Source organism: Marmota monax, unplaced genomic scaffold, assembly GCF_021218885.2.
Source record: "Marmota monax isolate L192 unplaced genomic scaffold, Marmota_monax_Labrador192_F-V1.1 WCK01_AAM20220418_F8-fsc00041, whole genome shotgun sequence".
In the NCBI taxonomy this organism is placed as follows: domain Eukaryota; kingdom Metazoa; phylum Chordata; class Mammalia; order Rodentia; family Sciuridae; genus Marmota; species Marmota monax.
In genome coordinates, this window is record NW_026695238.1 from 16,068,744 (window position 1) to 16,080,913 (window position 12,170).

Here is a 12,170-nt window from a genome sequence, read left to right on the forward strand (position 1 = left end):
CACGAATACAATCGACTTCCATAACTGACCACTGTCATGAAGGTGGGGAGGGACACCCGCTGGACAAGCACGAGAATGTTTTCTGGGAACAGCTGTGTCTCGAGGCAGACAGATAAATCTGAGGTGGCCTTTGATGTCTCTCAAAACAGAGCACTAAAATGAGTCACGGTCTCTCCTGTAGCTTTTTATCATTCCTAAATTGGAGTCTGTGTCTTCCCTGCAAAAAAACATTATCAGCAGTAACATGCTCCCTTCCTGGAAGAGTAATCAGGAGCCCGAATAAGTGAGTGTCTCCATTTCCCAAACGCTGGGCTATGAAATGGGAGGCTGGGACACTGCTCCTGACTCCAGGTGTCACGGCTGTCAGGGTGGCATTTGGAGACCCCCCTGCCCCCCTGCCCCTGCCGTCAGGGGTGGACACCGGTGGCTTCCACACAGGGATGCTGGGAGGACCTCATGACAGTGCACATGCAGGTGTCCCCAGAGCGTGGGGCACGAGCCACTCACTCAAACACCTGGAGACGATGTCATAGTGCTGATTCTCAGGATGGAAACGGCATAAAAATGGTAAACTTGGCTAAGTTCCCATCGAAACTTCCAAAATTCAAGAACATGGTAAACAAGAGGAAAAGGCAAAGATGATTTTTAAAGAGACCTTTAATGAATCACTGTTGCTGGTCAATCCCCATAGAAAGAATTTAACATTAATAGGAGGAAACACAGGCGACTGGCGAAGGCAGCAGGGAGGCACCTTGTCCTCCGACTGGGGCATTTCAGAAAATAACCAGATCCTCAGCTCAGGCCCCCTTTTTCCTTTAGGGGACCAGACGATGGCTATAGAGTGACACCTCCGACACCCCCCCACCCCCAGCTTTCCATGCTAAGTCCAGGCAATGTCCACCTCCAGAAAAGTCCTCCCGGCAGGCCATCTGGCTGTCAGTCCAAGGAGCTCTGCTGGGACTGGGAGGGGGGTGCGGCTGAATCCCTGATTCACTCACAGCCCCATCTGGCTCTCCCGGAGGCTGCATCCTCCCCCTTCATCTTTATAAAGAATCAAAGGGATCTTTGGCCCAGTTTCCCCCTCTCTGGTCTTATTTCTGGAATCGCTCTTCTGTGGGCAGAGGAAAGAGCCGCTCGTGGCCCTTTGAGTCTTCAGCCAAACCTGCGGGCGATGTCCAACTGCCTCGGCAGCCAAACAAATGCCAAAAAAGGTCTGTGCCCACCCACTAGCGGTTGGAGGTCCAGCAGGAGAACTGGCACATTCACACCTGCGGAGGTGAAGCTGCGGCTGCCCGTCCACCCGGCAGGACCTTGGGACTGTGGCTCCTTCCACCTCAGATGGCCCTCCCGGGACTCCATCCCAGAGACCAAGATCCACTCACTGGCTCTTTCCAAGAGCGTCATGTTGTCAGCTTCGCATCACTGTGACCACAGCAGCTGACGAGAACAACTTAGAGGACAAAAAGGTCATTTTGGCTCGTGATTTCAGGGGGTCAGTCCATGGTCTCCTGGCTCCTTTGCTGCGGGCCTGAGGTGAGGTGGAACCTCGTGGTGGGAGGTGTGGTGTGGAGGATGCAGCTGGCTCACAGCAGCTGAGAGAGAGGGGCAGGGAGGGAGGAGGCAGTGCCCAGGCCAGGTGGGCCTCCGTGGGCACACCTCCAGGGACTTGCTTCCTCTAACCAGGCTCCGCCTCCCAATAATCCATTCAAATCATTAATTAACCAAATGGATGCACCCACCCATGAGGTCAGAGACCTCGAGAGCCAGCCATCTCCTCAAAGCTGCACTGAGGGACGTTACTGCTCTGCGGATCCTGCAGACCCTCGAGAGACCTTCCAGATCCAGACCATCAAGCATGCAACAGTGAGCTGAGAAACCTCCAAATGTCCAGCAAAGACCATAACTGTGACAGGCCAGCCACAGGATGGACTGTGTACAGCCACTCAGGTGTGGCTCAGTGGTGGAGCACTTGCCTGGCCTGCACAGTGCCCTGGGACCCTCCCCAGCACCACACACACACACACACACACACAGGGAGTGTTCATAAAACATTTCATAACACTCCTGTAATGTCGCATTAAGCAGCAAAAGAGAACACTGTGGGCAAAGTGGCACCCAAGCTAGGCCTGAGCTTGGGGAGGAGCCGCACCCCAGCGCTGATGGGATTTTGCTGGGAGGGTGGCTTGAGAATAATTTCTGGCTTTGCCCCTGTGTTTCTCTACCTCCTCCACATTCCCCGCAAGGCCAGGGCTACCGGAGTAAAGAGAAGCACCAGAGCCGCGTCTGAAGTTAATCCCTGTGAAATCCGCTTCTGGAAGCGCAGAGGACTGAACCCTGGGCCCAGGCGGGCTGCTCGGACCTGTGGGGAAGTAGCCATTGGACATCAAAGGATTCCTTGTCAGAAAAAGAGGGCCCTGGCCAGGACAGCGCAGAGCCGCTCCTGAGGCGCCCCGTGGAGGCCGGCCTCCGCCCCTTCCCTGCAGAGCACCTCCTGCAGACTGACTGCAGAGCTGCCGCCACAGTCAGGACCACCTGCTGGAAGCTCCCGCTCCCCCTGCCTACCCAGGTCAGCTCCAGCCCATGGCCTGGGTCCTGTGCTGCTCATACCTACCTGCTCCCTCCCCGGGGCCCACCCAGAGCCTGGGGTGCTCCCACCTCTGGCCACAGGGCCTGAGACGACCTTCCCTGGATGGCCAGAAGAGGGCACTGTGGTGCAGCACGGCTGGGCTGGCCAGGACTGAGGTTCAGGGTCCCCTCTGTCCTTGATTCCCTTGGGAAGTGCGCGGGCCTGGGTGTGGCAAAGGCCTGCTGGACTCTGTCCCGACTCATGCTCTGTGTGGCCTGCAGCCAGCGAGGGAGGACACTGGTTCCCTGGGCCTGGGCTGAAGGCTCAGTGAGCCTTGACCTGCAGACATGGAGGTTACAGGGCCTCCTTCCTCCTGACCAGACACCCAGAAACCCTCAGCCCAGCACAGGTCCTCGTCTTGCCCCTCTCTGCCTCTTCACACCCAGACCCGGTTTCCTCTAGGGCAGAGTCAGGCCTTACCTACCTTTTCAAATGCCAGTTTCTACATTCCAGTGTCCAAAGGTGGACCTAACATCCGCGGCCTTGCTCCAGATACCGCTCCTGCCTTCATTCCACCACATACTGGGAGCTAAGAGAGGGGGCCACACTGTCTGAGGGACCTCTTGGGTCTCCCCAACTCTGCCTCGGTGCTGGCTGTACAGTGGTGCAGTAGGTGCACTGCACACTCCTGGAGGCAGGGTCTAGGGAGCAAGCAGGCCACAGCAGCCACAAACGCACCCTCTCGCATGTGGCCTGCTCCAGGCACGCGGTACGAGTGCTTCCGTGGGTCCCCGTCCTGGCCGGGTGCTTCTCCCTGATGGGGGAAGGGGGGTTCTCAGCTGCTCCCTGAACCTCAGTTCTCTCTGTTGTAAAGGGAGGGGCTGGCTTGGCTGAGTTCCACGCTCGGTGCTCTGGACGTGCTGAGCTGCACTCTCCACCTGGTTTTAGAGTCTCTCAAGCCTGTTCTGACTCCCCTACAGTGGGCTCTGCAGGGTGTCCCGAGGTCCCAGACTCCCACCTGGGCTCCTCCTCAGGACGTGGGACCCCAGCTCTGGCCTTCTCCCGTGTGTCCTCAGCTCTGCCCAGTGTCCCCTCCCACCTTCCCAGGAAGCTCTCTCCAGAAAAGCTTAATGATCGGCTTCAACTTCCTGCTGCTTCCTGCTGCACCTGCTGCAGGTGGGCACTGCCCACGCGCAGGCAGAGAGGAGCGGGAGGGCGCGGAGGAGTGGGGAGGCTCGAGAGTCCCCAGGAGTCTGCCTGGGACCTTGTGCTGGCCACATTTGTTCTTGCTAAGTCACGACAGGTTGGGTGGGTCAGAAGGTAAAGGCGTGAGCACAGGAGGTCCACCCCAAAGCCGGCCGTGGTGCCGTTCTGCAGAGAGCACACCCAGACGCCTTGGCGGGCGGCGGAGCTGGAAGCCAGGGCACTCCCACAACCCAGGATGCTGGCAAGGACCCCAACTCCACTATACCCCTGGGCTCCTAGGCGCTGGTGGCTGCTCCACGGGGCCCCTGAGTGCAGCTGAGCTCCCCGGTGTCCAGGTGCCTCTCGCACACAGCCGGAGGGAGGGCCACCAGCCAGCAGGCACGCACAGCCAGGTTAGGGGGTCATGTGGGACGTACTGAGGTTTATCCTGAAGTACCCGGATCCGCGAACAGCACTGCGCAAGAGGATGATGTGATCAGCTGTTCCTGAGAGAAATCGCTCTGGCTGACCATGGAGAATGTACTGGAAAAGAGCCAAAGGGACTCAGGGAGGCCAGCTGAGGGGCCGCGCCGTAGTTCTAAAGAAGGACGTGGCTGCACAGAGATAGGAAACACACCATCAAGGCCCAGGAAACCAGACTCATGCAGCTAATGTGCGGGCACCTCTGGGGCTCAGCTGCTGAGTGTCTAACCACCTGCAGCAAGCTTGGGTAGAGTCTGGGGATGAAGGAAGGCTGGGGCCAAGGAGACCACAGGTGCATGCCCCAGGATCCTTGAGACAGGGGACACCCTGCAGAATCAATGACAGGAGGGTGAGGGAGAAGAGGGCACAAGTGAAACTCCTCTGCCCATTCATTCCCCTCCCTTCCCTGATGGTCCCACCCAGGCCACAAGGGCCCCGGCAGCTGTCCACACTGTCCACACAGCCAGGAGTACCTACAGCTGTGGACAGCAATCAGGGGACCACGCCCAGTCAACAGGAGTTTTCCCGTGGTCTGGACAGAGCCATGGACAGGTGAGGACACAGAGCCCTCCGAATGGGCCATTGCTCAGACCTCTGAGTGATGGCAACCCTACAGAGAGGACCACAGAATAACCCCAGCTATAGTCCTGTGACCTGGAGCCTTGAGCTCGAGGTGCTTTTACTTTGAAATGAACTGAGGAACCTGAAGCTGCAGCCCAGCAGCATGGGGACCATGACCATCGCCTGTCCTGCTGAGGGACACAGACAGGACGTTCCCGGGGTCTCTGGAAATTCAAGATTCCCTTTCCACACTGTGCTACACGATGCTAAGTAAGGAATTAAATATTGCGGACTTTCTCTTACAGCCTTTTATTCTGAGATAATCGTAGCTTCATCTATGATTTTAGCTTGGTGAGGTGGCCACTCCTGTGATCCCAGAGGCTCGGGAGGCTGAGGATGGAGGATCGCGAGTTCAAAGCCAGCCTCAGCAATCCAGCGAGGCGGTAAACAACTCAGTGAGACCCTGTCTCTAAATAAAACACAAAATAGGGCTGGCGATGTGGCTCTGTGGTTGAGGGCCCTGAATTCAATTCCTGGCACCATCCCCCCCCAAAAAAAAATAATTGTGGTGGTAAGAAATAGCAGAGAGTTACAGCAGCATCGTGCAGAGAAGTGGTCTCACAACCCACCTGGGAAGCTGGCACTGATTCCAAGACTCAGTTTTTGCAGAACTCTTAAAGAATACATTATCCTGTTTGAAACATAGAAATGTAACATTTTATATTTAGAAAAAAGCCAAAAGCTAAAATTAAGTTATAAGAACAACAGAGAAAATACCTTGGTGTGATCCTGGCAAGAAGTTCACATCCACATAATGAGGATTATCACATTTATAAGAAAAATCATTAAGTGGTTCTTAAAGATACTTTGATGGTCTGTAGAATCCTAGACAAAACCACTGACGTGCAGCAACATTTGGAGACGCCTCGGAGGCGACGTTGGGTGGATCCACGGACCAGGCCATGTTGTCTGGAGGGATTATTGTTGGACTGTGGCCTTTCTAAGTCTTCTGCCACCGTCACCTCCTATGTCTGGGAACACCGCACCTTCCAGTGTCCCAGTCTAGATTCTCGTCTTCCCCCCATTCATCCTTTCAACCCTTGGTCTTCCTGCCTATTTTGGTGCCAGTGTCTTGCTGTCTTGGTTACTGTAGTATGATTTAAGTTCTGGTCTATTTTAAATTCTTTCTCAATCTTGTTTATTAGGGTAAAAGTTTGTTTCTTGGTTGTAATTTTCCTTTCATTCATTTGCTTGTTTTTTGTTGATGAGACCCTTTTCTGAGCCCCTGAACCTCCCCTCCTTGTCCCCTTTCAATGCCTCCCACTGGTTTTAAGCTGAAGCAGTTCTCAGTCCTCACTCCATCCAGAGGTCAAGGGGCTCTTCCCTTATTTTTTGAACTAACAGAGCTCTGATCAATGTGCAGTTCACTTTGGTGTGTGGTAAAGTTAGAGGTGGCCATCTCCTGACGTCCTGTCCATCGGGAGTCGTCTTGGAGAAATTTCTCCTTCCCCTTGAGTGGGTGGTCTCTCTTGGAATCGCTCAGTGTTGACTGCACACTCCCCTGTTCCCACTCTCCTGCTTCCTCGGGTGCCCGTGACATCCAGGACCACTTGCTCTAGAGCTCCCACAAGCTCTAAAACCTGGTGGAGCAAGGGCTCCTTCATTTCTCCTCGTTTGTGATGTTTCCTATGGTATTCCCACCTGCTCCCTCTTCCAGAATCGTTTAGGAAAGTGACTCACTTTAGTTGTGTGTGTGTGTGTGTGTGTGTGTGTGTGTGTGGTGCTGGGGATTGGGACCCAGGCCTGGGCATGCAAGCCAAGCACTGTACCAACTGAGCTAGATCCCCAGCCCAAGTGACTCACTTTAAAACACAGGACTTTCCATTCTAATATGTAGCAGCTATATAAAAATATCTATTGGCTTCACTGTTAGTTGTATTAGCTATCTGGCCCCTCATCTTTGTTGTGAAGGATATTCTTAGCTATTTTGTCTTGTGGGTGCTATTATTAATGGGGTTTGGGGTGTGATTTCTAAATGGTGAAGTGCTTCTTCACAGAAACCAGGGCTGGAACTTCCTGCCCAATGCAAGGCTCTTCTAGTGGTCACCGTTCACTGGGCACCGCCCCTGCCACCAGCCAGGACCCCAGGCTCTCTACTCCCCTGCCCGACCCCTCTTCTTCCACAGGGGCCAGACTGGCCTCAAATCCCCAGACCCTCCCTGCCCCCCAACCCCTCCCGGCCCCCCCTTGCAGACATTTCCTCCAATGACTCCTGGGCCCATCTCCGTGGGCCAGACGGCTGCTCCACGTTGACCCACAGCAGGGTGCTCAGGTCTTTGGCTCATGAGCCCTGAGCTTCATTGGTGAGCCCTTCCTGCCTAGGGGGCCCACCCTGAGCAGAAGCAACCCGGCTACCAAAGGACAGGCCGAGGCCAGAGCAGGACATCTGTCTCCCGGGAGGCCCTGGCATCCCTGCCCAGACAGACAGAAAAGCCGATAAGAAACGGACAAAACACGCTGCATTTTTATCTATGGTTTGACTAAGCAAGTTCTCTTAATCTCTCCGCGTAACACCGAGGCTGGGGCAAATCACAGTTGGCGTCCAGGCCGAGACAGGCCGGATGGGACGGAGGCTGTTTACTTTCTCGTCTTTGGGGGACGGAGTGGAGTGTTCTGACACCTCTGCACGCCCAAGCCTTCGAGAAGGCACCAAAATTCCAGGACCCAGGTGCACCCTGACATTTATCCATGCCCCCCCCGCGATCTACAGACCCCAGTTTCCTGATTTGAATTTTACATCTGGGAAAATATACCCAAGAGATTCTGTTGAGGGACAATAAAATACATGGTAGACAGTGGGTTTAGTTCGATCCTTTTTTCCTTTTAATATTATGTGTGTAAATTCAAGTTCACCATGAGGGCAGAGAGACGGAGGCCTTAAAAAGTTTCTTTTCCCCTTTTTATATATTTCTAAACTCTTGGAAATATTCTGAATAGTAATTATATTAATTTTTTTAAAAAAAACCTTTATTTATTTTTATGTGGTGCTAAGAATCAAACCCAGTGCCTCTAACGTGTAAGGCAAGCATTCTGCCACTGAGCCCCAGCCCCAGCCCTAATGTTTAAGTAATTATCTCTAAGCAAGTAAACTTTTTTAAAAAGGTAAAAGTATGTTTCCAACAAACCAAATCCAGACCTAACTTATGTCTCTGATGACCTTAAGTAGTGGACTGATGCAGCCTCCATGTCCCCATCCTCAGTCACTCACCCCCTGAATGACCATCAACATCTATTCACAGAGATTTCTGGTCCTCCCTCCCATCACATCTGCTCTGCTCCTGCCTCCTCGCCTGGCCTCTGCTTGACCCTCTGCTTCCCAACCGAGGTGTCCCAGGACATTTGCACGTCAGGCAGCCTCTGCTCAACTGAGCTGGCCTTGCCCCACTGAGCTGGCCTTGCCCTGGGCACTCCGCAGTGCTGTCCTATTACCAACACCCTTGATGTCCAGTGAGCAGGCGGCTGAAGATTCTTGTTTATTCATTTGTTAACTCTGTCATTCACTCAGCAGATGATAACAGCACCCAATGTGTGGGGCCTTCTGCAGAAACAAATTACTTGCAAGTCAAATAAAAAAAGTCCAAAGAGCCAGGAGGTAAGAGAGCGTGCTCCTGTCAATCACTGGGCTAAGATCCTATGAGAAAGAGCATTTCTCACCAGAAGCAGTATATTAAAATAACGCCAAAGTGGCGTTTTCCAAATAAAATTGTAAACCTCAATGCTGATTAAAAGACGAGCATTTGGGCCATTCATATCCAATGTAGGAGACCAGGAAGCGATACCAGGTGCGGCAGTTTGATTGACAGAGTAGTTTGTGTTTGTTCCCTCTGAATTTTTTCGCCTTTCTCCTGTGAAGAAGGTAGCCAGCGTGTAGGAGTTTCCTGTTGCTGTGTGACAGGTCACCACCAATTAGGTGGCTTAACACAGAGCTCACAGCTTTGGCATCACAAGGCCCAGCAGGCTCAGCTGGGCTGTCTCTGCCCTGGGTCTTGGAAGACAGGAGCAGGCATCTGCGGGCTGCGTCGCTGTGGTTCCTGGGGAAGAGCTCCGCTCCTCCAGGACTTGGCAGGGCTCAGCTCCTTGTGGCTGCAGGCCACTGTGAGCGGGGGGCCTCTCGGCTCCTAGAGTCCACCCAGCTCCTTGTCACTCAGCTGCCTCCATCTCTGAAGCCAGTATCTGTCTCCAGAGAGATCCCAATCCCTGGCAAGGGCTCAATTGATGGTATCAGGCCCAGTCGTTGAAAATAAATAAAATAATTTAAGTAAATAAATGAGCCAGGTGAGTGGTGCACACCTGTAATCCCAGGGGCTCAGGAGGCTGAGGCAGGAGGATCGTGAGTTCAAAGCCAGCCTCAGCAAAAGCAAGGTGCCAAGCAACTCAGTGAGACCCTGTCTCTAAATAAGATACAAAATAGGGCTGGAGATGTGACTCAGTGGTCGAATGTCCCCGAGTTCAACCCTGTACCCTAAATAAATAAAGGGAATAAATGATCGATGATAAAAACAAACCTCAGAGCTTGGGGATAGCACCTGCGTGGCATCTGTGGCAATAGATAGCTGGCACACTGACCTTCTCATAGTTACACAAAGGTAGCCCTGCCCTAGACCTCCTGCCCAAGGCATGAAGCTGGGAGTGGTGTCAGAAAAGGATTTTTAATAACATGAAAAAAAGGAGAGGCTGCCATTTCTTTATCCCTTGGCCTGAGTAGAATGTTCTCCCATGTGCACGTCTCAGCCCTCCCTCCCCCACGCGCACACACACACACACACACACGCACACGCACACGCACACCTTTACTCTGACAGAGGAGCAAGGACTGGCCACTTGCAGGCAGTCTGGACTCCCCGTGGCTGTCCACAGCCTGCAGCAGGCCCTCCTCTGCCCTTACCTGGGGGGACACGGGGAGGTCTGAGCCCAGCGTCTCACCTCAGAAGGGCAGGCCCAGCTGTGAAGGCAGCAGCCTGAAGGACGGTCCTCCTCTCACTTCCGCAGGAGGGAAGGGACCCAGCTGCCCATTCGACGGCCCTGCTGTCACACGCTGGCTGCCGGCAACATCGTAGCAAAGTAAACGGAGACACTTTTATTTTGGCATTGGGCTCCCTGACCTGAGAAGACTCTGCTCTAGTGTCCAGTTGTGACCGCAGTCCTCTGCTCGGTCGCCTGGTCATAGTTCTCTACTTGCTTCTGCCCCACTCTCCATGCCCAGGCCCCGTGAGCCTGCCTATGCACACGCTCACACACGCACCTCCTTCCAGACACAGAGCACGTGTGCAGACACACACACACGCAGACTCACACATACACACTACACACACACACACACACATTCTCTCCAACATAAAGACCCTTTTGCTCACAAATTCATGCATGTGTGTCAATGCACACGCAGACACACGACCTCTCGGCACACCCCCAGCCCACAGTGTCCACCAGCCACATGTGTGGGGTTTATTCCCAGGTGTGTGCTGAGTCTCCCTGTTTCCACCAAAGTCAGATGATTAGAATCCTGAAGAACTGGGAGCCCAACAGCCACACAGCCCAGGCCACTGAGCCTGTCTTGTCTTTTCTTGCTCTTGTTTCCCCCCAATGCCCCTATTCTTCCAAACCAAGGCCCTCGACTGTGTTCAGTGCTGGAAGCCACAGGATCCCTTCCTGGACTGCGCAGGCTCCCATCCTTGCACACAGGGCCCTGCAGCTGAAGGCCAGATCCCCTCCTGAGGCTCAGATCCAGGGTTTCACACCCAGCCGCCTCCTGTGGTGGCTCTCCTGCACCCCGCACCCCCGTGTTTGGAGGTGGTCCAGGGCTCCTGCAGCAGGAGACACACAGCAACTATGGGGTTGCAGCTCTATCCTCCTCACTGCTGGGAAGGCCCACAGAGGACAGAAGCAGTCTCTGTGCTTGGCTGGGTTCCACTCCCTTGGGAAGGGGTATTGAAGCCGTTCTGGGCGGCTTTTCGGGAAGCTTTCCTCTATAAACACAAGAGTGACCTTGTCTTTGGATCAGCCCTGGCTCAGGTTCCCATTGAGGGTAAATTGCGAGTCCCTGTGAAATCATTATTGTAGTGTCAGAGCCCCCCAGGAGATGGTCTCTCCACTGGAGCTGATTTCCAGGGACAGGTACGGTCCCACTTATTTAGCAGAGGTGGTATCCGACACTGAGGAGGAAGGTACACCCCCCAGGGACCCCACTTTCCTTCCAGGACTCACAAAGTCTGTGTGTGACTGACTTCCACCCACTGCCAAGAGACTTCGCTACGAAGCCACACACAGGGTCCCCCAGCCTCCAGCACCCTGTTCCCTGGCTTCACGGGTTCTGGACCCTGCTCGGGGCGACAGCTGGCCTAGCTCAGGGCTTCCTCTTTCCCTTATCCACCCGCTCTCTGGACTGGTGTGTGCCAGGTCCGGGCCTCCTCCTGCTCCGTCACGCAGACTCCCAGGGGCTGCTGGAGGAGAAGGGCTCCCAGGGCCTCGAAGCCCTTCTTCATCAAACATCACCAGTCCTCATGGTCCCCGCCTCACCCTCCTCAGGGGCATGGCTGCCCGTAGCTGGGGAAGAAACCACTAAGTACTTCTTTGAATACTTCAAACTCTCTAGTTTGAAATAATGACTTCCCATTTTTCAAATCCCAGCCTAGTTAGAACCATCTCCCAGGTGTCTATGTTAAGTGAGCTCCCCAGGGCCAGGGCCAGGGCCAGGGCCAGGGCCAGGGCCAGGGCCAGGGTCAGGGCCAGGGCCAGGGTGAGGCAGGTGAGGGCCCGGGAGATCCCAGGAGATGGAATCAGCGTCTTGTTGTGATGGTGACACTGAGCTGTGGTGCTGCAAAATGCTCCCGTTGAGGAAGCCAAGCCAAAAGCCCCCGGATCTCTTTGCCCTGTCTCCTACAGCTGCATGGACTCCCCATGAGCCAGCTCAGGAGGAAGTCTGATTCAGTGAAAAAGCAACCCCCGGCACCCGATGGCTCTGGGGTTCCTGGGAACCTGCGTCCCTTAGGTCTCTTTTATCCTCCTTCAGAATCCTAAAGAATACCAAGACAGATGGACACGAAGCATCCCCGTCTCCTCATGTTGGAGATCGGCTTCTGCTGCTTCCTCTGACTGTGGCTGCGGTCCCTGGAGGAGGCTGGATAGTGCCCATTGGCCTCGCCTGCTATGAATGAGGTAAGGGGTGTCCTCATCAGGCCCCCTGCCCCAAGGATCCCAGGCTGTCCTCCCACCAGGGATGGACCCTGGGAAGCTTCCCTGGAGCCTCTTGCTCCTTCAGCACACATCTGCTGGGACCGTGGGTCGTCCATGATGGCGCTGAGCCTTCTGAGGGCGC

The 12,170-nt window shown here is 54.5% G+C and overlaps 1 long non-coding RNA gene across 7 annotated transcripts; it reads right to left on the reverse strand.

Moving 5' to 3' along the window:
• Positions 1-639: 639 nt before the first annotated feature.
• Positions 640-9,999, reverse strand: LOC124089767 (uncharacterized). 7 transcript variants are annotated; one of them, XR_006850856.1, is made up of 6 exons: positions 9,741-9,999; positions 5,425-5,486; positions 5,099-5,264; positions 4,189-4,365; positions 3,305-3,380; positions 640-3,155 (listed from the first exon to the last, which is right to left on the reverse strand). It is a non-coding gene; the product is annotated as an uncharacterized LOC124089767 (long non-coding RNA). The 7 variants fall into 7 exon arrangements; XR_009226297.1 differs by having other exon boundaries at positions 640-3,380; positions 4,189-4,294; XR_006850853.1 differs by having other exon boundaries at positions 640-3,380.
• Between the last annotated feature and the right edge of the window lie 2,171 nt (positions 10,000-12,170).